The sequence below is a fragment of the Anas platyrhynchos genome, chromosome 1 (genome assembly GCF_047663525.1).
Source record: "Anas platyrhynchos isolate ZD024472 breed Pekin duck chromosome 1, IASCAAS_PekinDuck_T2T, whole genome shotgun sequence".
In the NCBI taxonomy this organism is placed as follows: domain Eukaryota; kingdom Metazoa; phylum Chordata; class Aves; order Anseriformes; family Anatidae; genus Anas; species Anas platyrhynchos.
The window spans coordinates 136691316-136716779 of record NC_092587.1 but is presented as its reverse complement, the minus strand read 5'-3'; positions in this window follow the sequence as shown (position 1 = coordinate 136716779).

The window sequence follows — 25464 nt, the reverse complement described above, 5'->3', positions numbered from 1 at the left end:
AAGTTATTTGTGCTCTTTAAATAAGTAATTTTCTTGCTGCTCCAGGCACACATGTCCCAGTTCAGGAAACAGCAGGCTCAAACAGAAGCACCGAGAGAGTTGTGGTTCATCTGAGACTGACTTGTGGAGTTTATTGAATCAATTGCTCCTGTGCCTCAGAGGTCCTCTGCCCATGCCAACTGCTATGTACAGGAAATCACTAAGCAGGCAGTTAGAAAACAGAGGCATAAGTGCCCAGTCTTGGCAACTAATGTCCATCTCTGCATCTTCTTTATGGAAGCACCTGTTTTCATATGATAGGCAATTATCAGGGACATACCTACTCTGCAATATGTCATGCAATTAGGTCATGTATATCTCAGACTTACACAAGTGCTTACCTCTTCTTTTTAGCTCTTCCATACCTTTGGATTCTCGAATGACCACAAAAGCAAAATTAAAATCAAATGAAATTAAAATAAAATAAAATAAAATAAAATAAAATAAAATAAAATAAAATAAAATAAAATAAAATAACAAAAATAAAATAATAAACCACACATTTACCTGAAAGATTGTGCTCCATCCACTTCATCACAGATCTGATCTTAGAAGCCAATGAATGTACTTGTGATGTTAAGGCAGGATTCTTGAACTCATTTTAACTTGGAACAGAATTTTCTCTCCTGAAAGAAGCATAAAACAAGGCTGCCCTCCTATTCAGAAAGAGAACTTCTGTGAACACATTTCTCTGGGTCAGCCATTCAGTACTGCCAGAACACTGGGTGGGCAGGAGATCAGAGTAATTGCTCATACCCTTTAGAGCCCTTGCCCTGTGCTACATTGAGAATCTTGCAGTGATTCTGTGATATGGATAGAGAATCAGTACTTTTCTGTTGTCCTGGATCTTTTCTGTTGAAACACCAACTTTATCTGTCCTTTACCAAATAGACTTCATGGCTACGTCTATAAGGCAATAATTTACAAAGTAAATGGTAAAGCATGCTACTTAGGGCTGGCTTTTCCTACCATAGATAACCTAGAATGTCTACACTAGGGGTTGTTCACACCCTAGAGAACTTGACCTTGGGTTTCTTTTCAATCAAATCCAATGACCTTGTGACTGTAAAACACATTATTTTGTATATTTTTTTCCGTTCAGGGTATCTGTGATAGTGCAAACGATATGACACAATTCACCAAAGTGTTATTTCTCTAGCATTAAACTGATGCATTATATGTTCTTGGTGTGGCATGGAGAAATTGGGTGTCTTACAAATACAATACCTCCTGAAATATTGTCAATGAGCCAAAGAGAATGAAGGATCCAAACTGCTGCAGTTTATTCCATATTTATTTTTGGGTGTTGCTGCTGATGAGAATTGTCTTTCCAACCATCCACAGCTTTTGTCTTGGGGAAACTGGTGTTACTCTTTAGCAGTCAGAGAGTCACCTAGCAACTAAGTGATGCAAAAGGTGAAGAGCAGACTGCTCTCTGAGACTATTGTGATCCTTGGTCCTTTTGTAGGATCGATGTCCCTCATGTAATTTTTATCTTTTACCTAAATTTTGACTAAGTTATAGTAATTCTGATGCATATGGAAGATTGCAGGTATAAAGTTTCCACCAAGCTGAAAGAATTCAAATATCCATCTGTGTCTTATAGAGATTGTACATATCTAAATGTAGAAGTCTAACGCAACTGCGAACATGTATTATTTTGACATTTAAGGCACATTTACCAAAAATGACAATATATTTGCAAATGTCATGATTTGGGCTTTTTATAATGTTTAAAGAGGAGGAAAGGATTAAGAAAGAAAGAACAGGGAGAAATATTCAATCATTCCCAGACTTTTGAAATACTTGTAATCAAAAATATGAAAAAGTGCACTTCAGCAATAAAGAGTCAAAATGTTGGCTGAAAAACAAAATCTTATCTAAAAATGTTTCAGTTTTATACACAATGTGTACTGTAAGACCTCATCCCTGTATACAGCCTTTGAAATTATATCATTCTGTACTGCACCTTTCAAAAATATCACCCTACATCTCATTAATCACAACTCTGTATTAGAAAAGCTGACTTGGCCAAATTTGTGTAAAAGCACATAAAGAGGACATACTTGGAAGATACCTAGCTAGACATAGGTCTGATGAATGATATAACAGAAGTGTCCGTTTCCACTGAAACTCTAAAAGACCTACAGATGGATAGCTCATATATATATATATATATATATATATATGCTACCATGTAAATTTAGATGAGATGCATTATATGTTCTGTGTTGAACTCCTACTGATAATTCATCCATGTTTCCACAAAACAGACATTGTAGTGTTAGACAGAGTTTGGGTTAACATGTAAAAAAATATATACTACACATTTGTGGTTATGAAGATTTCCAGCACAGTGTAAGTTGGATAATTTTGAACTTTGCCTGTCCTGTTGGTATTTTGTCCAAAATCTATTGCTATAATTTTCAACAGTCTCTGAAATACCACCTAGAAATTATATAATTCTTTCTCTCTTTTCTTTACTTCTTCTTCTTTTTTTTTTTTTTAAATTTAATTTAATTTTATTTTTAACTGTTATTTTCAACTGTTAAGAAAATTCATTGAATTTCAGAAAACCCTTCAGTGGCTGGTGTAGGGTATAGAGTTTTTTTAATCACTTCAGGACATGCAACATTACTGTGCATTCTTTGTGGAGGAAACTATTAAATAATTGTTAGGCTATCTGCCTTATCATAATTGCAATTACTTCTCCCTAAATGTTTGCTTTCAACTAGTTTCTGCCTCTGTTACATATAAGGTTTTTAATCTTGGTTCTTCTCAACCATACATATTTACCTGAGGCTGTCAAAGAGTAAGTACATTGGTTTATTAGCTGCTCTACTAACCCAATCACGCTGATAAATGTAGTCTTCAAACACTAACAATAAATCAGAAAGCATTTTGGATAGTATATGACTTTGTCCCATTCAATCAGGTATGTTTGAAATCACTACATTTGAATATACACATTGTTGCTGTTACAAGAAGCACTGTTTAAAATGAAGGTCACTGAAGATTTTGAAAGCTGACAGGCAATGGGAGATGAGAGCAGCATAAGTTTGGGTCCAATATTGCTGGGGCTAAAATATGCTATAATAAATTGAAAGAGAATTTCCCCAGGGAAGAAGGAGCAAGAGAAAGCAGGATCATAAAATGTTCTATATTGGAAGTCCTGCAAGAAAGAATTCAGAAATCTTGAAAATTCCTTTCCCCATTGAATCAGAGAGAATTCACATAAAAAGAAGAGTGTTCTGCTTTGATCACAGCTTAAATTTGTGTTGCAGAGTTTAGTGGCAAAGAGGCATGTGTAACACATTTATCTCTGGATTGGATAGGTATTTGTTGTATGGGAAATACTGTGAAGACATACTCTAGTAGTGGTGAGTTAGCATTACATTCCTAGGATGCTAAAATTCCATCCCAGTTTGTGTTACCTTTGTTCAAATAAAGGCAATACTGAAATAATTGCTATGACTTTCAGTTTGACTCACAACTACAGAATTTGTGTATATCCATATAAAGTCTGAACCTATTGTCTTTTGATAATAAGAAAAGGAGAAATATGGAAGAGGAATGCAAAAGATGCTTGGAGAACCTGACTGTACCCAGCACATATAGCTGGCAGGTGACTGTAATGGGTTCAGATACTGGCAGGTGACTGTAACAGGGTCAGATGTTCTTTGAACCTCTGGGTTGGAAAAAAAAAATCTGAGGAATACAATGGAACCCTTTTAGTAAATAAAGTATTCAATTTAAGTCTGTAGACATGGAATCATTTAAGATCGCAAGACATGGGATTTTTATTTTATTTTTTTTAAAGTGTTTGTTTCCACTTTGTAGAACATAATGCTAATAGGCTTGAACACAGTATGAGTTTATACTTTGCTTATTATTTTCCCACAGAAAAGTATGAAACTCCAATTGCAAAATGCAGTCAGATTTTTCAGAAGTGTGAGATTTTAGGCATCTTATCTTTGCAACTTGAAGTGGTGTTAGCCTAATGTAAAGCATGCTGTTTTCAAGTTAAAAAATGTAGAGACCTGGCCATGAAAAAATGAAGATCTCAGTGGCATCTAATTAGCTTAGCAAAAGAGAAAACATCCAGTCCTATGGCAAGAGCCAGGCAATAAATATCCCTAATACTGCTGTTTAGTCTAAAATGGGTTAATGCTTGTACCTTTATAATCTTGTAAAACACATTCAGAGATCTATTCTCATGTTGTTTCAAATTATTTCCTCATAGCTTCTTTGTGAGAAATGCACACACATAAATTGTTTATGAAAGCTCATCTCCGACACCATTTATCCACTTTTCTTGAGATATCTGATTTGCCAAAACTGAAACCTTCCTTTATGGTATATGAGACGCTTCCTGACAAAATCCCCATTTAAGGGCTAGAGACGGGGTGTCTCCTGGGGACTGGTAATGAGATACAGAGCAGAGTTCTGCAAAAGTTCAAAACAAAAGTATAAGCCATGTGAATCACGCCTGGTTTCATGCCTTTCTGGAAAGAAACATTTCATGTTTCTGTGCAGAAATCAGACACAGCTTGTCATGTGGTCTGTTTTGGATATGAAATCACATGGAATCTTGGGTAGCAGCTTTTGCCCTTTAGAACTTAATTGTACAAAACTCAGACTAACAGAAGAGATATCCTATCAATGTATAAGGAGTATGTAGGTGAGCTGTTGCTGCAGAGCAGAACAAAGCATAACAAATGTTTAACCTGTTCTAATACACTTGAAGCATTTCTTGGGTGTAAACACTTACCTGGTGTATAATCTGGAACAGTGGGTGGAGCAGTATTACATGCCCTTGTGCAAAGATTGTTCACTACCCAATGTGTTCAACAAAACACATTTCAGCAGCAGGTGACTTGTGAACCCTGAATGGGGCACAGGGGAAGGAGAGGAATGGCTAAATACATCATCTTGAGTACTGTGTTCAGTTTTGGGCCCCTCGCTACAAGAAGGACATGGAGGTGCTCGAACGAAAAAAATAAATAAAGTCCAGAGAAGGGTGACAAAGCTGGTGAGGGGCCTGGAGAACAAGTCCTACAAGGAGCGGCTGAGGGAGCTGGGCTTGTTCAGCCTGGAGAAAAGGAGGCTCAGGGGTGACCTTATTGCTCTCTACAGGTACCTTAAAGGAGGCTGTAGTGAGGTGGGGGTTGGTCTGTTCTCCCACGTGCCTGGTGACAGGACAAGGGGGAATGGGCTTAAGTTGTGCCAGGGGAGTTTTAGGTTGGATGTTAGGAAGAACTTCTTTACCGAAAGGGTTGTTAGGCACTGGAACAGGCTGCCCAGGGAGGTGGTGGAGTCACCATCCCTGGAAGTCTTTAAAAGCCGTTTAGATGTAGAGCTTAGGGATATGGTTTAGTGGGGACTGTTAGTGTTAGGTTAGAGGTTGCACTTGATGATCTTGAGGTCTCTTCCAACCTAGAAATTCTGTGATCTGAGAACATATTAATACATACATGTTGTGGTATTCAAGATGTATGGGATAGAAGAGTGGGCTGCTCTGGAGCAGCTCTGTAGTCACTCTTTCTTATCTCTCTGTATGTCTAGTAATGTCATCTGCTGTGTTTTGGGGTTCACACCTGTGCTTCACATCTGGCCCAGGCACACCAGTACAGACTGCTGGAAGTCCATGTAGACGCTTGATGTGGTTTCACTTCGGTGGTTTAACTGAAGTGGGCAGCCAATCTCCACCACAACCACTCTCACTCTCCCTCCTCAAACAGAAACGGGGAGAAAATATGATGAAAAGCATTCAAGGTTTGAGCTAAGGACAGGAAGATCACTCAACAACTATCATCATTGGTAAAACAGATGCATAGTAAGGAGATTAGAGAAATTTATTACCTATTACCAACAATATAGAGAACTGAGAAACATAGAAAAACTAAATACACCTTCCTTCCATCCACCTCCCGAGCAGCACAGGGTAACAGGGAATGGGGGCTGTGGTCAGTCCCTAATGCTTCGTCTCCCTGCTCCTTCACAGTCACTCCCTGCCCCTGCTCCACGTGGGGTCCCTTCCACAGGATGCCGTCCTTCCCAAACTGAGCCTGTGGGGGCTGCCCACAGGCAGCAGCTCTTCAAGCACTGCTACCACATGGCTCCGTACCACGGGGTCCATGCCCCAGGAGCAAACTGCTCCAGCATGAGTCCCCCACGGGTGGGTGGCAGCTCCCCCCAGACCCCCTGCTCCTGTGTGGGCTCCTCTCCACGGGCTGCAGCTCCAGCACAGGGCCTGCTCCTGCAGGGGCTCTCCATGGGCCGCAGCCTCCTCCAGGCCACATCCACCTGCTCCACCAGGGGCTCCTCCACAGGCTGCAGCATGGAGATCTGTTCCATGTGGGACCCATGGGCTGCAGGGGGACAAGCCACAGGGGAACTGCTACTGTGTGCCTGGAGCACCTCCTGCCCTCCTGCTGCACTGACCTTGGGGTCTTCAGGGCTGGTTCCCTCACTTGTTTTCTCTCCTCTCTCCTAGCTGTTGTTGTGCAGCAGGTTTTCCCCTTCCTTGAATCTTCTCTCTCAGAGGTGCAAACAACATTGATTATTGTCTCAGTTCTGGCCAGCGGTGGGTCCTTTTGGAGCTGGCTGAAGCTGGCCTTTGTCTAACAAGGAACAGCGTCTGGATTCTTCTCCCAGAGGCTATCTCATGCAGCCACCCGCTACCAAAACTTTGCCACTTAAACCCAATACAGGGATTCATCTTGTGAAATCTTGTTCACAGTCCTGTTCCACAGACTAATAATTACTTCATTGCTTGGGTTGATTTTGGCAGACAATATGGGTGTTCTTACCAAAAATGGCTGAGATGCTTGTTTTGTGCATCTGAAAGGCCCTGAGAAACGTGTTCTTTCTTAGGAAAAACATTAATGAATAAGCCCCAAATGTGCTACTTCATAGCCACTCCTTTCCAACATAGCATCGAATACATAATACTCTGTTCTGTTGCTTCCAATGATGGGATATCCCTAACAGAAATCAAATTTACTTTCTCAGTTTTATGTCTTCAGTTTAGGAGATCCTACTTACATGCAAATCACGCCCTTTTCTTCAGTCTAGTTATATAACTAGTTAACTTATTTTCAAAAGAAGAGAAACAGATTTATTTATTTATTTATTTATTTATTGGGGGGTGGGAATGGGGAGGAGGCAGTGCAAAAAGTCAAATTGAGAATACAGGTCTTGGATGGAAGCAACAGAGCAGAGAACAACTGGGAAAAAAAAAAAAAAAAAAAAAAAATCTGCTTCCAAAAGAGACACAGATAACGCAACATACCTAGACACATGACTAGAAAAAACAGTCCTCACAGTTGGCTTGCAGTCAGACACCTGTTCTGAAATCCATGACTCAATGGATCATAGTTCATTAAGCCACTCAAACTACTTTCTAATTGTTATCACATTTTGTTATTCAAAAACTTGGACATCTCCCAAGCAAAAGGATCATCCTCCAAAAATGTCCTTGAATTCTGTTGAGAGAAAAAAAGAACTTGGGGTAAAACCAAATTATGTTGCAGTAAAATTGACTGTAAAATACGCAAACCTGAATACGTCTACATTAATTTTGACATTCATCCTGAATTTGTAGTTCAATGGGGAATGCTATCTGTGACCAGAGAAAATGGAAAATGTTCTGACTTTTTTTTTGTTCCATGTTCTTCAAGTATCTTGAAATAATTGAGAGGATTTTTGGTAACCACAACAAATAGTCCAGACTTTTCCTTTTTTCCTTCCTTCCTTCCCTTCCTTCCTTCCTTCCTACCTTTCCTTTTTTTTTTTTTTTTTTTTTTTTTTTTTTTTCCTGGGAACTGATGTAGATCCTATAGTCAACTTCATCCTCTGTATTTTTATTGTGAGGTATGATATATTTAACTCTTAGTTTTATAACACAATTTCTTGAGAATTCCCTCTACTTTTTCCCTAGTAGGATACACCTATCAAATTCTATGCAAACTCTAAGATGTAAACACAAAGTCCACAGAAAGAAAAGGTCTTATATTAGAAAATTTGTGCAAGTCTTATGAGTAGTCTGGTAAATCAATGGTACCCAAGACACCCCTTAGCTATTCTGCCAGCACTAAACCCAGTAAAAGAAGAACAGAAGGATTTTTTTCTTTTAAAAACACAAGGGGAAGGGTTTCCTGTCTTGACTCAACATTTTAAACACTCAACAACAATTTGGGAGACATGGGTTTCTTTCCTCCAGGTGACACTAGATAGCTGTTTGTATGAAGGAAGGAATCACAAAACCTGGAGTGTGAGTAAGAGCAAGGGTGACTGTGTAATAGATAGGATATGAAAATGGAATGGGTAGAACTGGCCTCTACTTAATGGTATAGTTATGAATTTTACCTTGCTTTACCCATTTTACCCCCAGGTCAGATAAAATACGTTTAAAGTTTAAAATAAACAAAGAGCACTCTTCTCAGAGAGTGTACCAACCACTAGGAGGCAAATCTTTCCTCTTTGATCTGCTCCTGATTACATGCTATATACTGGTGCAGTTTGGGCAAGAAGACTGGAAAGTAGTCTGGGTGCTTTATAACTCTGTAATTAAGATACTCTCCATGGAAGAGAGAAATGAGAGTTCAGACTCCCACACTATCTGAGGTAGAAACAGAATTCAGGTTTCCTGATTTTTGCACTGTGGCTGTAAATGTCAGGTGCCTGATCTCTGGACAGATCCTGTCCTTCACTCTGAGCTGACAGGAGCATTTGCACTGTGGAGGGAGGTAGGAGTTGAGACACAGCTGTGTGAAGCTGCTGGCCCGTTGTAAGCAGCAGTGACTGACTGTGACACTGATACTCTGAAGGTAACCTCCTTGCTTGATTTAGATACTCCACATTCTTTGGTGGTGCTAGGCACTTACTTTCTAGGCAGCATGGTGTCTGTATTATATCCTCAGAGTAGGTGACTGAGCTGTGAATCTGACCATTGCCCTCTTAGGAGAAAAGATTTTCCTCCAGATCACCACCAAGTTTATTGTAATTTATAACACTGATTTTGTCCTCTTTGATAAACTAGAGAGATATAAAAACCTTAGATATAGTAATATCATAACCTTTCTTTCTATAAGGTCATGAAAAACCTTTAAAAATGATTTGGTAATGAACAGGGCATAGCTCAATTTTTATACTGACAAAGTAAATCTAGGCTCAGGTAGCAGAAAGCACATTGTACTGGTGATGTGAGTCCTCTAGAATTTCTAATCTACAGAGTGAGGAAACTCCTTCCTTTAATTTTTAATTTTAAATAACATAAATATGCATTGTTTTTGTTATTGTTTCTGCTTTGTTTGTGTGTTTGATTAACTAATTGTGTCAGCATTCTGCAACCACTGTGTTAATTTTATACTTCCAAGCAGCTTGAGGTTTTATCAGTACACCGAAAGATGACTGTTAAGAATCTCCCAGGATAAATATGCAAACTAACCAGAAACTTATTTTATTTTTAACTACTATGCTTGCTCTAAAACAAGGTTAAAACAGAAATAATCATCACTAATAGCAAATAAATTAATTTGGTCTTTTTTTCCTAGTAGACATTTTCAAAACTTTGTTTTTTTTTTTTTTTTTTTTTAAAGACTATTGGAAAAAAATCTAGATTGAGATTTTTTACTAAAAAGGAAAGACATAAAATATCTAGTAGTGTACATAAGAGGAAAAATAAAGGACAGCCTCCATAAGACTTGTACCCATGGATCCTAGAGACAGAACACGTGATAGAGGAAAAATTCCATTTATGATCTGCTCACGTTTTATTTCACAATAGCTTTTATTTTTATTTCATGATAGCTTTTGGGGTACTGGCAGACTAACTTTCTTTCATTATGTCCCAGAGAAAAGACCTTATTCTCCTACTGGGGTAAACTCCTGTCTGGATTTTCCATCTTTGGTAATGGAGAATTTTTACAATTACCTTTGTTCAGCCTCAAAACATTTGCAGAAGACTATGTATGTCTTCTATGTAAAGCTGAGCTTCACCTTATATAGTATTGATCTTTATCCTGCAAGGGTGTTTGTTTACTTGTTTGTTTCATTCAGATAATCTCTCTCTCTCTAAAACAGCAAAAACCTGACCTAGCAGATTTTGCACAGTAATTTCAGAGATAATAAAGATTTGGCCTGGTTGGAAGGGAAGATTTTTGAATCTAACTACTAAGCATGTCATTGTTTGTGGACTGTGGTTTACTTTGAGGTGAGACAAATGGAAGTGATTAAAGTAATATTTTCTTGACTTTTAATAGAGGGCTGATATGAGAGAAGATAGTATGGAGATGATTAAATGATTAAAAAAAAAAAAATCAGTTATCATTTGGTCATCAGAAATGACCAGAATAATATATATGTGTATATATATATGTATATATATGTATATGTATATATATGTATATGTATGTATATGTATGTATATATGTAGATTTTATATATATATATATAAAATCTACAAAGCCTCCTTTACAACATACCTAGAAAGAGAAAAAAAGGTCTTAGAAAGAGAAAAAAAGGTCTAACACCAAAGAGAGTTAAGCATTACCTTTTTGGCAAAAGAGGATTGTCCTACCAGGAATTACAGACTCTGGAAAATCACACATGCATGTGCACACATGTGCACACACACACCCATGTGTGCTAATATGTTCTGAGCCATCATTTAAAATAACCCAGGAGGCACAAGCTCCCTGGTGAGGCACTAGAAATCTACTCCAATTTTAGAAACAGTGTACAGATTTTCACCCCTACAACAGTTCTAACATTTTTCATGTCCCTTCTCCGTCCTTCCCCAGCATAGCGAGGTGGGCTCTTTCATGAGGGAAGAGAAATCTGCAAAGTCTCATAGGGGAGCAGAAACAAACTTTGTATTGGATAAGCTGTGTTAATTAAAACAGAAACAAAAAGTAACATCTTTGCTCTTAATACAGATATATTGGTAAATGAAATTAAATCTGTATATATATCTTGAGACATATAGGAGATAGAAAATACGGTCACTGAAATGATTTTAAGTCTGACAAACTTCATCTGATCTTCACAAAACTGTTAAATGTAAATTTTGAGTAAATCACTAGACAAAACAAGTCACTGGAGTTTCATCCTTGTGGTACCTTTCTAACTCTCATAATGATAATGTCTTGGGAAAACATATTCAAAATATGTAAGGATTCATAGCTCTGTGAAGCATATTTACCTAGAAAGGCAAACTGATGTTACAAAAAAAAAATTCGTTCATGTCATTAGGAAAGTTTTACTCTAGTACTACTGTCCCATACTGTCCTTCATGGTATTTAGCACAAAATCTGCCATTATACATAAGTGTATATTGACCTAATTGCTTTCAAAGATTCTTACGAATTCTGATTCTCTCATTTATTGTCTACTTTATTCTACATGACTTTCTTTGATAGGTGAAACAAAGAGAAGTGGTTTTAGGAACAGTCCAGAAAGTTACTAATATGCTATTTTGACATTCTGCTTTTTTCTCAACAAGCAGTTCCAATTTTATTTTATTTTATTTTATTTTATTTTATTTTATTTTATTTTATTTTATTTTATTTTATTTTATTTTATTTTATTTTATTTTATTTTATTTATTTATTTTTGGTGGGGAAAGCAGGAGATGCTTGGAGGAAATACAAGTAATAGACTTTTGTGACATCAACAGTAAATATAAATGAAGAATTTGGGAGAAGATCTCAATGAGATTTTCTCATTTCTTTAAAAGAATAAACACAAAGTTCTGTCTCTTGGTGAAAAAGGATAGAAGTGAGGTAGTATAACTTAGAAATATTTCCTTGAAGCGTCATATGATGGAAAGAAAGAGTAAATTTTGGCCATAGGCAAGTGTAGGCCTTCTTTGTTAGAAAATTTACAATCTAGCAAAAAATTACAATATGCTTGTCTGGCATCTGAGTATTAAGCATTACTATAATGCTACTAAATGTGTTAAAATAGAGTGGTATTTAAATAATAGGAAATGGATTTTAGGAAAAGTATGAGTTAAAATCACCATAGAACTGGAAAAATGGCTTTCAATTACACCTTCAGGGTCTTATGGAAAAGAACTTTTAAGATAAACACTTGTTATTGAGAAGTGTATTTGCCATTTTTAACTCAGATTTGCAGCTTAACGGATCATGTTACACCTGACATAGTCCTTTCTTTTTAGTAATAACAGTGGATAACGTGGATAACAACTTTTTTTCTTTTTTCTTTTTTTTTTTTTTTTTTTTTTTTTTACCATGACAACTTGGTAAAGAAGATGCAAACATTTTATCTAGGTATAGAGTCTGAAACAGTTCCTCTATTTATTTATTTATTTGTTTATGTGTTTATTACTATTATTTTGTGGATTTGCCTGTGGTATTGCTTGAATGAAAGTATATGCCTTGAGATCACAAGGAATGAAATGAGGCTCATTACATTTGAGCTTTAATAGATTATCATAATTACTCTTTTTTAATTGATGCTGCTCAGGTTTACATCAAAATCTATTAGTAGAACTTCCTGGAATGTATGTGTAAAACAAAATTTTAAACAACATAAGAGTTCTGTGGTAGTCTGTGCAGATAATTTTTAGTTTCTAAATTGTTTAGAATACTTTTGGGAAAGATTTGTTCTAAGCAGAAACAATGCAAATACTCAGGCTGGGTTTCACTTCTTTAGCCCACAATAAACAAACAAACAAACTAATAAATAAATAATTAAGTAATCCTCCCTCTACCCCCCAAAAAAAAAAACAAAACCCAGTTTTAACTGTCTCAGCAAATAATTTTCCTTCTTTGGTTGGTACACTAGGATGGATTTGTTAATCATGTGGGCACATTCTGGTTTTGTAGGTGGTTTGGGAGGTGGAAAATGAACATGTGTGAGAGCTGAAAAAGTCTAAGCTTTATGCTTTTTTGATGAAAGATAGATGATTTCCATTTGATTAATTTTGTTTTTATATATGTTGGATGTGAAAAATTTTGATTTATTTTACAGATGTCCAGAGCAATGGATAGATTTTTGCTGTTGTTATAATTCAAAGATATAAAATATATAATTATGCTTGTGAGTTGTAAGAGAAGCTACAATAAAAAGGGAATTTGTTCAAATAAATTGGATCTTGAGGACAGTACATGTCATGAGATCAATAAACAGCATTTGTTAAGCAACTGTACTGCAGAAGAGACTGTCACAGAATTTCAGCTTCATCAAGCTCTTAGTGGAAGTGTAGGTGATTGGATGAGGTGGAAGAAAGGTAAATGTTAAATTATTAATGTAGCTACTGGGAAAAAATGCTACTAAATTGTGTCTACGTGAGTTATAATTTAATCAAGATGCTATTTGTCCTGTTATATAAAGATACCAATAAAAATACTTATGTCCAGTGCAAGTTTATTACTTTTTAACCTGAACCCAATTGGCAGTCATATCTAGTTAGAGGATAAAAAGACCCAAGATGGAAAGTCTTATTGAGAATATTAAGGTGTGTAGATCTGCACTTTTACATTTTTTACAATCCAAATCGCAGTGGAATGCAAGTCTTTGATGCCTCTTAGATCCACTTTTTATGAGACAGAATTTTTAATATTAGAAGTTGGATAATACTACAGAAACTTCTGAATCCCAGTTGGATGGGGGAAAAAAAAAAAAAAAAGAGGAATTTAGTAAGGAAAATAATTGGAGTATACATCAAATTCTCATCTCAGCCAGAACTATGTAGACCTACTTTGAAATGTTTACATGCCTTGTAAAAATTATTTTATCCTTAATGAATGTCTATGTGAAACTCATAGTTGTTACTGGCTGATGCTTATTTCTGTGCCATTTTGGTGTTTCCCAAAAATGAAATTATGGGTGTCAGATCTTTTTTGTTCACATTACTTCCAGGTTATAATAGGTTCCATACTGGGACATCTACATTCTTTATTCAGTGCTGTATCCAAATTGCAAGGAAATGGGAACAACAGTTCTGTTATTTAAACACAGGCGTCCATGCCATTTGAGATTCCCTGCGGTATCCAGATCATTGATACCTGGCAAGTACACGCATGACCTATGAGAGACCTCTGGGACATCTCTGGGCAACAGGAAACCAGGGAAGACTTCTAGGGTGTATCTACTTCTCACTTTCTAGGCAACTGAATCTCACAGAATTCAGCAACTGAAATTTATGTTTCTACAGTGCAGGTATCCGCATATGAGTTAGGTGTTGTCAGTCCCACTGGAGTTGATGAAGATTTGATCTACAAAGTCAACAAAGTCTTCAATGCTATTCAAAGAAGCTAGAAATAGACAAGTAGAAGTCATTTTATTCAACCACGCTAAAGTCTTTGATGCTATTTGATATGTACTGTAGCATTTTGAAAGTCCTCCAGCTGCCAGTTCAGAAAGGCAAAGTCTCTCATAGGTCCCGCAATATTTTCAGATCTTCCTGGATGTCTCAGGACACTGGCATCTCAAATGTCATTAGACCACCACGTGTGGGCAATCAAGTCCTTCCATTAATAGCTGTCTGGACCCCACTTATTTTAGTGTTTGATCTCATTGACTACATGGGAGCTTAAACACATTGCTCACACTCATGCTTACATCACAAATAGTGTGGCTAGCAGGACTATTGTGACATGTCTGTGATTGTCCATGGCACTGGTGAGACTACACCTCAAATATTGTGTTCAGTTTTGGGCCACTCACTACAAGAATGATGCTGAGTTTCTCAATAGTGTGCAGAGAAAGGTGATGAAGCTGGTGAAGCTACTAGAAAACAAGACATGAAGAATAAGTGAAGGAACGGGGGCTGTTTAGTCTAGAGAAGAGGCTGAGGGAAGACCTCATCACTACCTGAACAACTACCACAACTACCATAACTACCTGAAAGGAGTTTACAGTGAGGAAGGTGTCAATCTCTTTTTTTAATCTGACAAATGAAAGGACATGAGGAAGTGGTCTCAGGTTGTACCAGAGGAGTTTTAGATTGGACATTAAGAAGAATTTCTTCCTGGTGAAGGTGGTCAAGTGTTTGAACAGTCTGCCTAGGGAAACTGTGGAGTCCCCATCCCTAGAGCTGTTTAAGAGATGAATGTATGTTGTGTTTAGGGACACAGTTTAATGATGGAACTTGGTAGGTCATGTTGATGGTTGGACTTGGTGATCTTTAAGGTCTTTAACAACTCAGATAATTCTATGGTGCTATGATTTTATGATTTCAGTGTTGACTCTAGAGCTGGATCACACCCCAGATATATATATTTTTTAAAAGCCTTCACAGAACTGTGGTACCCAAGAAATACTGCAAATAATAATGATTCAAATCATATTATGAGGAAGCATGTTTAGCTTCAGATTGGATAGTGGTTTTTGTTTGTTTGTTTTTCATGGTACTATAATCCAAGTTTTTTACTTGTGAGTGAAGTCCAAAATAGTCATTAAATGGCTAACTTAACATCCCCATTTTCTCTTACTAACATGTCCTGAGAGCTCAGCTGAATGGACTTTCTACCTGGAACAAAGTACAGCATTAACTGCAGCTATATGATATCTATCTGGAATTCATTTACATCCATGTAGCCTGGAGTTTAGGCAGGGAAAGCTTGTAGTTGCCAGTGAAAGTATGTGTATCCTTGGAAGGGCTGTATCTGAGGTCCCCCCCTTTGGGATTCTGCCATCAAAGGTGAATAGTATAATCAAACAGCCTTTTTCTGTTTAAAATATTGTTTACTTTGCATAATAGCAATGAAACTTTGCAAAATGGAGGGGACTGAAAAATAGTTTGCATTTTATTTCTTTATCTCAACATTTTCCATCTGAAGAAAAGCTAAAAAGGCCCAACATTTTTACTAGTTAGACATCTTTGTTTTCCTGCCCAAGGAGTTTCTGAATAAATTCCAATTATTAATGCAAATTAGTAGTAACAGTATTATTTAATTTCTACTGATACTGGTTGCAACTTCTACTAACTGCTTGCACTTAATTTTAACAAGCTAAATTAACTAAAAATATAGTTATTAATTGCAATAAAATCAGCATGGGATTTTCAGATGTTGTAGATAAAACATTTTTAAAATTATTTTATTTTAATAAAAATAGCTGCTTTTGGAAATATGCTGTCTTTGTAAGAAAGTTTCATTTTTCTCTTTTAAAAACAGTTTAACTGATTTATTTATTTATTTTCATCTACTGCACTGTACATTTTCAATAAAAAGGAGAGGCAGAATGAATGACTACTGCAGGACAGAAGGGTTACTGTTCTCTTTTATAGTCACCAACTAAGCTTCTGCGTTATACTGGTAAATGTGTGTTCTTACATGGGTGACGATGAGCAATATGCCTCAGCACACTGAAACTCACTATAGCTGTATGTTGTCTTGTAATTACCGAGGCTAATGCTGAAATATCTAAATGAACTCACACTAAACAAAATGGCTATAAGAGGCAGACTTGCATACAAATGTTTATCTTCATTAATGCTAGGGTAAAAACCAGCAACGTGACAGCTTACTACATGGATGTTAAGGTCAGATCATAATCTTTTTCAATAATAGCTACAGGTACCTTAATTAATTGTAAAATTGCAGTAGAATTCCTATGATGCTGCATATCACATTTTCATGAATACCACATTCATTCTTGTTGGTTTATCAAAATAATAGCTGCATTAATAAGGACTGGTCATTTGTTTCAAAGTGATCCTGTCAGCTAACACATGGAAAATCCTCATTCATTCCTTCCCTCTTCATTGTATTAACATTATTCATGCTGAACCCTGCTGGCATGCATATGACAGAGTATGGAATTTGAGAATATTTTGGCATTGAGCAGCACCCAATTATCGGAAATTATTAACATTAACAGAAATTGCTCTAATCCTGTCTTTTTCAGTGACGAATATGTTGCCTCTGCTCTAGCCAAATGATTGCTCTTTCAGCCTCCCCATTCTCTTTGTTGATTAAAACCAAAGCACAACTGGGTGAATATTTTTCTCCCCCCAGTATCCTGATAGCTGACTAAATTAACACTGCCCTCTGATCACCAAATGAATGGTCTTTGTGGGACCAAAATGTGGGTGATCAAACAGAGCGTCCGCCTGGTTTGACAGGTATGGAGTTGAGTTGCACATGTGCCTCTCCTGTGCCTGACATCAGCAGCAGGAGGGGTGGAGCAGTCCAGGGAGTTAGTGCATTTACAGTTGTTACCAGGGAAACAAGAAAAATTGCAGACATTCTCTATTATATGTAATATGATCTGAACCTGGCTATATCACAGCAACATTTGGCTAATATAGCAATGTACTGCGTAATAGAGCAAGTAGCAAAAAAAAAAAAAAAAAAAATCCGATATTTTTATTGCTGTATCTGTCTTATGTAAAACATTAGTCATTAGAATTTAGATTAAACTTAAAATAGAGGAGAAATGGAAATACCATGTTCAGCTACCTTCTCAGAAAAACTGGCCCTGTACTGAATTTCCATTGCAACGTAATTCTTCTTCCTAGCTTTGGATGGCCAGCAATGCAGATGGTGCTTTGTCTTCTGAGAGCTCCCATTTAGCTACCCCTTTAGTCCCACCTTCTCCTCACTCTGTGAGTGCAGTTTAAATTTCTACCTGGTATTACATGATTCTCACTGAATTATTACCAATGTAGTCCCTCTTCTCCCTTTGACAAATCACAGATATCCAAATAGCTTGAAAAAAAAAAACAAAAAAAAAAAAAACAAAACTTAAAGAATACACATATTATGAAGATAAGTTTGGAATTGAATTTAAGAATTGAATGAGAGCAACTTATGCAGCCTCGGTCCTGCTTTGGGTAGTGTTGTAGTGCTACATGGTATCAATCAGGCAAAGATAGCAAAGATGAAAAGCAGCAGGTCTGTGAAGTGAAGACATTTGTGCTGAGGAATTGAGGTCTATGGTGCATGAAGTTTGGAGTTTTAACTTAGACAAAGTCTGTTAATTGATTAAGTTAGCCCTGTGAAACAAATTCCTCTTAATGATCAGACCACGTGTTCTTGGACTATGCCCTTAGTTTAGTTTCATCTGATGTTTGTGCACTCTGAAACACTTCATAATACAAGCCAAAGTATAACAAGTGGGGCAACCCAGGAGATTTTTGGTTGAAAGGCATACTCCTGATCTGAATTGAAATGCTAATGCAGATGCACCCAAAGTAACCAACAATCTTAGAAAGTCAGTGATAAATCCCAAGAAAATATTCTCCTACTTATTGCATTCATCTACCTTTTTGCTGCCCATTTTTTCTCAGTAACAGTAGTGCGGATGATGGTATATTTGTAGTGTTTCTTGTGCTCAGAATAACTAAAGCAATGTATTTCTTCCTTCTCCTAACTCCAGAGCATCTCTTCATTTCTAAGCTTTGTATTATCTTGGCTGTTTCTTTAATTTTTTTTTGTTGTTTTATTTTATTTTGTTTTGTTTTATTTTATTTTAGTTTAGTTTAGTTTATTATTATTTTAATTATTTTATTTTTATTTTTTTATCAAAATTGTTTTAGGATGAAGGACAACATTGTTTCCCAACTGTCTGAATCAGAGATCTTCTTAGATCCATCACACATATCTCTATAATTTAAGCTAAAGCAATAACTGGTGAAAATGGAATGCTGCTTCTCTCTCTTGAGTTATAAGTACTTTCTCAGTGCCTTACGCTAAGCCTTTGTTACATGTCAAAAGAACATTAAAAACCATGAATCTAAGCTTTATTTTCATGGCCTCTTTGCTGTAGAGAGCAGTCAAGTATGTACACTTATTTGATACATTCATCCTGAGTGGAAGACACAGGCTGTGAAATACCCACCAGGAAAGACATCCTTAGCAACTCTATAGCTGTTTTATTTTATACGAGTGCAGGATGTTAATGGGCTCTGCGCCTCAGAGGTGTGAAGCAATGAAATGCTTAGAATTATCTCTGATCAGTAAAAAAGTAAGGTCTAAGGCAACACCTTGTTGCTTTACCATTGCACTGTGTTTGCAGTGATAAAATGGCCACTGTTGACATAACTTGCAAATCACTTTTCTTAGGTGGCTGCCATCTTAAGAGAAGGCTCAGACATAAGGATTTGCATTTGGAGCCTGAACAGAGCAGGTTTAGAGATAAGAAGTCTCTAACAAGCACTATTGGAAGTATGCAGCTGCAATATATAACACTGATATATATCAGTTTCAAAAGCCTATAATCTAATAAAATCCAGCTGATTTTCAAGGTGACACCAGAAGAAAGTGTTTTCTGCAATATTTATGCTAACTTTCATCTTCAATCTACCACTATCCAGAAAAATAAATAAAAAAATAATTTAACTTTGGCAAAACTATTGGAAATTCTGTACTTTTGTCCTTCCTTACAAAAGATTTTCATGTGTTTGTCATGTTCTAGGGACAACCTTCAGAACAGATAATAATGAAAAACAGTAATCAGTTAAATCTGCAGAATTATTAGCAAGAGAAAATAGATTAGATCCAAAAAGCAATAGACCTACTCTGTGTCCCAGCAGTAAATGGCGTCTTTATTTCTGTCCTGTGGGATGGGGGTAGATTACTAATATTGAGGCATTAAACTTTAGCATCATTGCACCAATGCCAGTGACAGAGACACTGTGGTGACAGCCGAGTGGTGGGGCATAGACAGCTGGTGCTGTAATTCTTTGGGAGAACTCAGTCAGAGCTCACAGCTTCCATTTCCTTCCTGCCAGTCTCCCTTCCATCTCGATTGCAAGCTCATCCCACTCGCAAAGTACATTAAACATAAACACCATTCAAATCATTCCTACTCTCTCTGGCTGACATCAGCACTTCGTCAGCTTCAGCAGCTCCCTCTGCTCTATACACAGGGTGGGTGTGATAAAGAAGATGTATGGAAGAGGATTTTAATTAGAGGCATTTTTACTCAAGAAGAACAGTAAACAGATGAAAAATGTAGAAGTATGACAAATCTACATAATTAACTGAGACCCCAACTAGGAGGCCACTGGATTACTGGTAGTCTCTGGGCTTGGTAGCAATTTGAGGATGAGAAGAAGGAAAAGGAAAAGGCATTCAGAACCTCAGAATGTATGTTTTAATTGAGGGCATATTAAAAACATTGCCACCACACTTGGTCATCTCACCAAGATGCATTTTCATTTAAAAATATAAATAAAATGTAAAACTGCTAAATTATTTTCTTTCAGAATGAAAGTAATAAAGAACTTATAAATAAAGATGTTTTAATCAGCTTCCAAAAAGCCTTAGAAAAGCTACCTTTAGCATTCCCCTTTTTAAATGGAATTTGTAATCTAGCAAGGAAATTATTTATGAAGTATTTGCTCTGCACCTGAAAATACCTTCAGTGAAATTATGTTTGGCAACCTGAAGCACTTTGAAGTCGATGGAGTGGCAATAAAAATTAGGCCTTCATTAAAGAGCAATGCCTTTTCTCCAGCAAACTGGCACAGCCTCAAGAGGTCAAACTCTGGGAAGGCCCAGATCTCTGCCCAAACCTTGCCTATACAGCACACATGGAAGCAATTTTGTCCATATTCTCTGCTGCTCCTTATGAATTTCCCCTCCTCCTTCCCCCCTCCCCATCCGTTTTTTCAGGCTTCCTTCTACAGCTTTCATGTTGCATTTAGGAAATTAACAGTAACTGTCAAATTACTCTGCAAATACGAGAATATAAGTTTGGAAGGAGTAGAACTTGCCTTTTGCCCTAGGGCCAAGTCAGTGGAAGAGCAACAAAGGGATCCTTGAGAAGTGTTTGGATAGACTGTTTTAGAAAGCCAGGCTCTTATTTTATCAAGTGCACACAATTTTTCCATTGGCAATCACACCCCCCACCCACACCCCCCTTCCTGTAAGTTATTCTTTCCCCTTGAGCCCCCCTCTTGCTGCCTAGACTGGGAGAAATACTGGGAATGATTACAGCCACTGAGTGCTAGCAGGATGGGTATTAACCTCTGGAGAGAGATGGAAGGGGCTGGGAACCAGGGGTCCCTTGTGGGACTGCATACAAAAGGTGGAGCTCTGTTTGGAAAAAAAACACTTCTCACACACCTACAAAGAGGATGTAAAGGAAGGAGTAGTTACTTTAATTAAATACTGAAATCTTTTGGAAAAAAAAAGTGAGAGAGGAAAGCTCAGAGGAATTGTAATCTATGGAGATGTAAGCTAATTACTTAATCACTTGCATTTGTAAATCTTATTATTGGAAAAGAAATTACTGTAGTGATTAAATTACAGATATTTATCTGCTAATAGCCCTGATTAACTGGTGATGCTAATCTGTCATTCTGAAAGCCAATATTAACGGCATCAATCTCGCAGAACAATAAACAGTTTATATGAAAGAAAACTTTGTCCACGTAAAGTCCAGATGTGCAAAGGGAATGTGGGATGTGGGAGATTCTGGAACCAGTTGCTGGACCAAAACAGCCAACTCTCAAAATGTGTTGTTTTGGCCCATTAACCAGTTGTCAGGCACAAAGTACTACTTAGTTATGAACAAGCGCTGTCTTATACTGCAAAAGCAATTTTGTTAGCAGCACTTCTAGAGTAAATAAATAAATCCCAGGCTTAATTTATTAACAGAAAGTTATTAGGGCTGGAGAGAGCAGGTAGGCCAGAGAGAGTTGTTACTAAGTCTTGCTTGCAGGTCCTGCAAAGATAGCTGACAAAAGCCAAAGAGAAGTATAATTTATTTATTTTTACCAGATACCTGACTGAGGCTATTGATTTTCACTTTGGCTAAATAAACTTTTTCTTTTTAATCAGTGTTTCTTACCGCAAGGGAAAATGATGAAGAGGAAAAGTGGAAAGACCAGTACCTTAATTTCCTCTCCATGTTGCAGGGCAGGTTTTACAGGGAAATGAAACTCCAGCAAATAAACCCAAGTTAGAGCTTCAGAGGAAATTTGCTGTGAAGTGGACAACAGCACAGTACCCAAAGAAGATCAAGTTTCCTATTTGAACTCTTCAAGAAGTACTGCAGGGATAAGGAAGAAAAAGAAAAGAAAAGAAAAGAAAAGAAAAGAAAAGAAAAGAAAAGAAAAGAAAAGAAAAGAAAAGAAAAGAAAAGAAAAGAAAAGAAAAGAAAAGAAAAGAAAAGAAAAGAAAAGAAAAGAAAAGAAAAGAAAAGAAAAAAGAAAAGAAAAGAAAAGAAAAGAAAAGAAAAAAGAAAAGAAAAGAAAAGAAAAGAAAAGAAAAGAAAAGAAAAGAAAAGAAAAGAAAAGAAAAGAAAAGAAAAGAAAAGAGAAGAAAAGAAAAGAAAAGAAAAGAAAAGAAAAGAAAAGAAAAGAAAAGAAAAGAAAAGAAAAGAAAAGAAAAGAAAAGAAAAGAAAAGAAAAGAAAAGAAAAGAAAAGAAAAGAAAAGAAAAGAAAAGAAAAGAAAAGAAAAGAAAAATTGCTGTTAGTGCTTGCTTTACAGAGCACCTATCACAAATATAACTGGAATCTACCAATGTAATCTTTATGATGACCAGATGTTACCATTTTGGGGAATGTCCTGATTTTCCAAAGGTTACTCCAGTTTCCTGCCTGATTATATTGAAACTGGTGTTTGCACTAGTTACAATAAAACCTGCCAGCTGGCTCATCTCACCTTATCAGTGTCTCCCACTGCAATCTCTTCTATCCCCATGATTTGAAACAACCTTTCTTTGAGCAGAAATCGCTCTAGTAGTCTTTAAAGCAAGAATGAAGGCCTTTCAATTAAACTATTTTAGAGATTATTGGTGAAGGAAAAAAGTGTAGGGAAGGCAAGAGAGGCCTAAGGAATGATGTTTCTAAAACTGTATGCAAATATGAGGGTGTAGTGGTAATCAGACCGGAATGGTAAGAAAATGCATTCAACTCGGCACATCTACCATGACTTTTTTTTTTTTCTTCTCCTTTTTTCATTTCTTTTCCTCGCCTCACCTCGCCTCACCTTACCTAACCTCACTTCACCTCACCTCACTTCTTGCCTTTTCTTGCCTTGCTACTGATAGTTAGAATGGGAACTCAGTAAAACATTTTCTTTTCCATTTAGTTTAGCAAGCTAGAGGTGATCATAAAGAAACAAACAAAAAACCTCCCTAGTAAAGACTTTAAAATAATATTTTAATACTTCCCACTTTCTGGTGACCACCCTGAATTGTTGGAATTTAACACATGATAAATGGAGCTGGAAGCTTTAATTCATTCTCTATAAGCTGTCACATAAAAAATGAAAAGTCCTAATTGACATAACGATTCTGAAGACTGAAGTTTCTCTCTAAAAAAGAAACAAAATATTTTCTCAAGAACAAGTACACATACTAAAAAGCTAGTTTAGATAGTTCTGTTTGCTGCTAAGCTTTTGGTATCTAGTACCAGTTATCAGGGAATAAATCACTACAGTCTAAACTTGAGTTCTGGTATGAAAGCACAAGGAGCTCTAGCATTTACTTTTTCACCCACTCAAACAAACCATTTTAGACGTTGTCAGCCAAGATCTTTTTAAAAGTTACTGTTGCTTTACACTCTGATTTTATTAATGTAAAAGAATAAAAAGGCATATTCTTTACTTTTTTTTTCTCTCTCTTTTTTTTTTTTTCTTTTTTCCTCCAGAAATACTTTAAGCAAGTGTCTGTTTTTATAAAGTATTAATGGTAATTCGTTGAAATGAATATATATATATATATATATTCATTATATATATATATATATATATATATATATAATGTATATATATATTATATATTATATATATATTATATATATTATATAATATAATATACATTATATTATATAAATATTATATATATATATATATATATAAAATATATATAATTATATATATATTTTATATATATATAATTTACTCTAGGCCCTACATTTTCCTTTCCAAGTGTTTTGTCTGCATATTTTCTTTTCTGAGATAATAATGATTACAGTATATTTATATCTATATAATTGCTTTTTTCATTCTGGTAATAAAGTGGCAATTATGACAAAGCAAAAAAACTTTGTCTTGCTTTCATTTTGTCTTGTCTCTTTTGACTGGGAGCTCTGCAAGGCACTTTCTAATTCCTTGTTTACGAAGTAGGGACAAAACATGATCCTGCTGTCAACAGGAACTGCGGGAATGCTGTAATTACCTCTAATGCTCCCATTTTCTTGGTAAGGGAGAAGGAGCAATCCATTAAGATCAGGCGCACATCTTGAATCTCTTCTGAACACAAGAAGGCTGTGAACACTTCATACTTCTGCAGTCCTGTTTAAAAAAAAAAAAAAAAAAAAAAAAAAAGTTATGTTTTTGCAAAAAGAAATGCATTTTGCAGTTTTAGGGCAATAATGCTGCATCACCAGTAGAGATAATAGACAAGTATTGTGGGAAGGGACATAAGTCTGGTCTCCTAATTGCTGTAGTACATACAGCAGGAACTCCTATTAGAGTTGAAATATTTTGAGATAACAGATGCACATCAGCTTTTATCTGACCCTAATAACAGATCCCCAGTTTTTCTTACTTAATGAAAAAAGTATGCTGTTCAATCAATAGGGCACACATTTCAAGGAGCTTTACAAAACATTATCAATATCTGTGATGTCAAAATGCAAACAGGAAGTCAATCTGTTTGGACAATGGCTATGTTAACATCCTTCTTTCTGAATAAATAGGTCTAATAACATCTCATTAAATAAGAAATTTTCCAGATCCCAACAACCCTAACTATAGTAACTTGAATGACCTTGAATACACAAATAGTACATTCTGAGCTGTAAAATGATGGTAATTAATTTATGAGAATAAAGCCATTGCTATGCCAAATACCAGAGTAGAAAAATATATTGCTGTCCATGTAGACCTTGAATATGATCTTGCAGTGGTTAGAATTTTGATTTTTCCATCTGTTTTCAGTCAATACACATATGATGTAGCAAAATATTTTCAGGATTATAACCTAATCTGTGTAAAACCAAATCTATCTTTATCTTCTGGATTTGGATGGAGAACAACAGCAGATGTAAAAGGGAATGATGAGATAAGACTTCAGTCATAACTGTTGCCTGAAAGTTTGTGCTCAAAATCTTTCTTATTTTCAAGACCTGTAGAACTGGTTCAGAAATGGGATTTTCATTGTCTTCACCTCTTTGTGTTGTCACCCAGTTTTAAGACTGTTATTGGCACTACTTAGTGAATTTGAACAATCTGACTTGCTTGTGTGACATGTCCAGTTGCAGAGACTATGCTTGACCACTCAGATTTGGGTGCAGTTCCCTCTGCCCGAACCAGACACTCATTCTGTCTCCAGAGAGAAATCTTTCCCTGAGCCACATTGGGGCTTTCCTCTCCAATCAGGGTGTCATGACCAAGCACAGCAGAATGAAGAAGGCAGGCCATGCAGAATACTCTGCTGTCAAAGGTTTGTGAGAAGAGTCTTCTGATGGAAACCTACTTCAGGTGAAATGT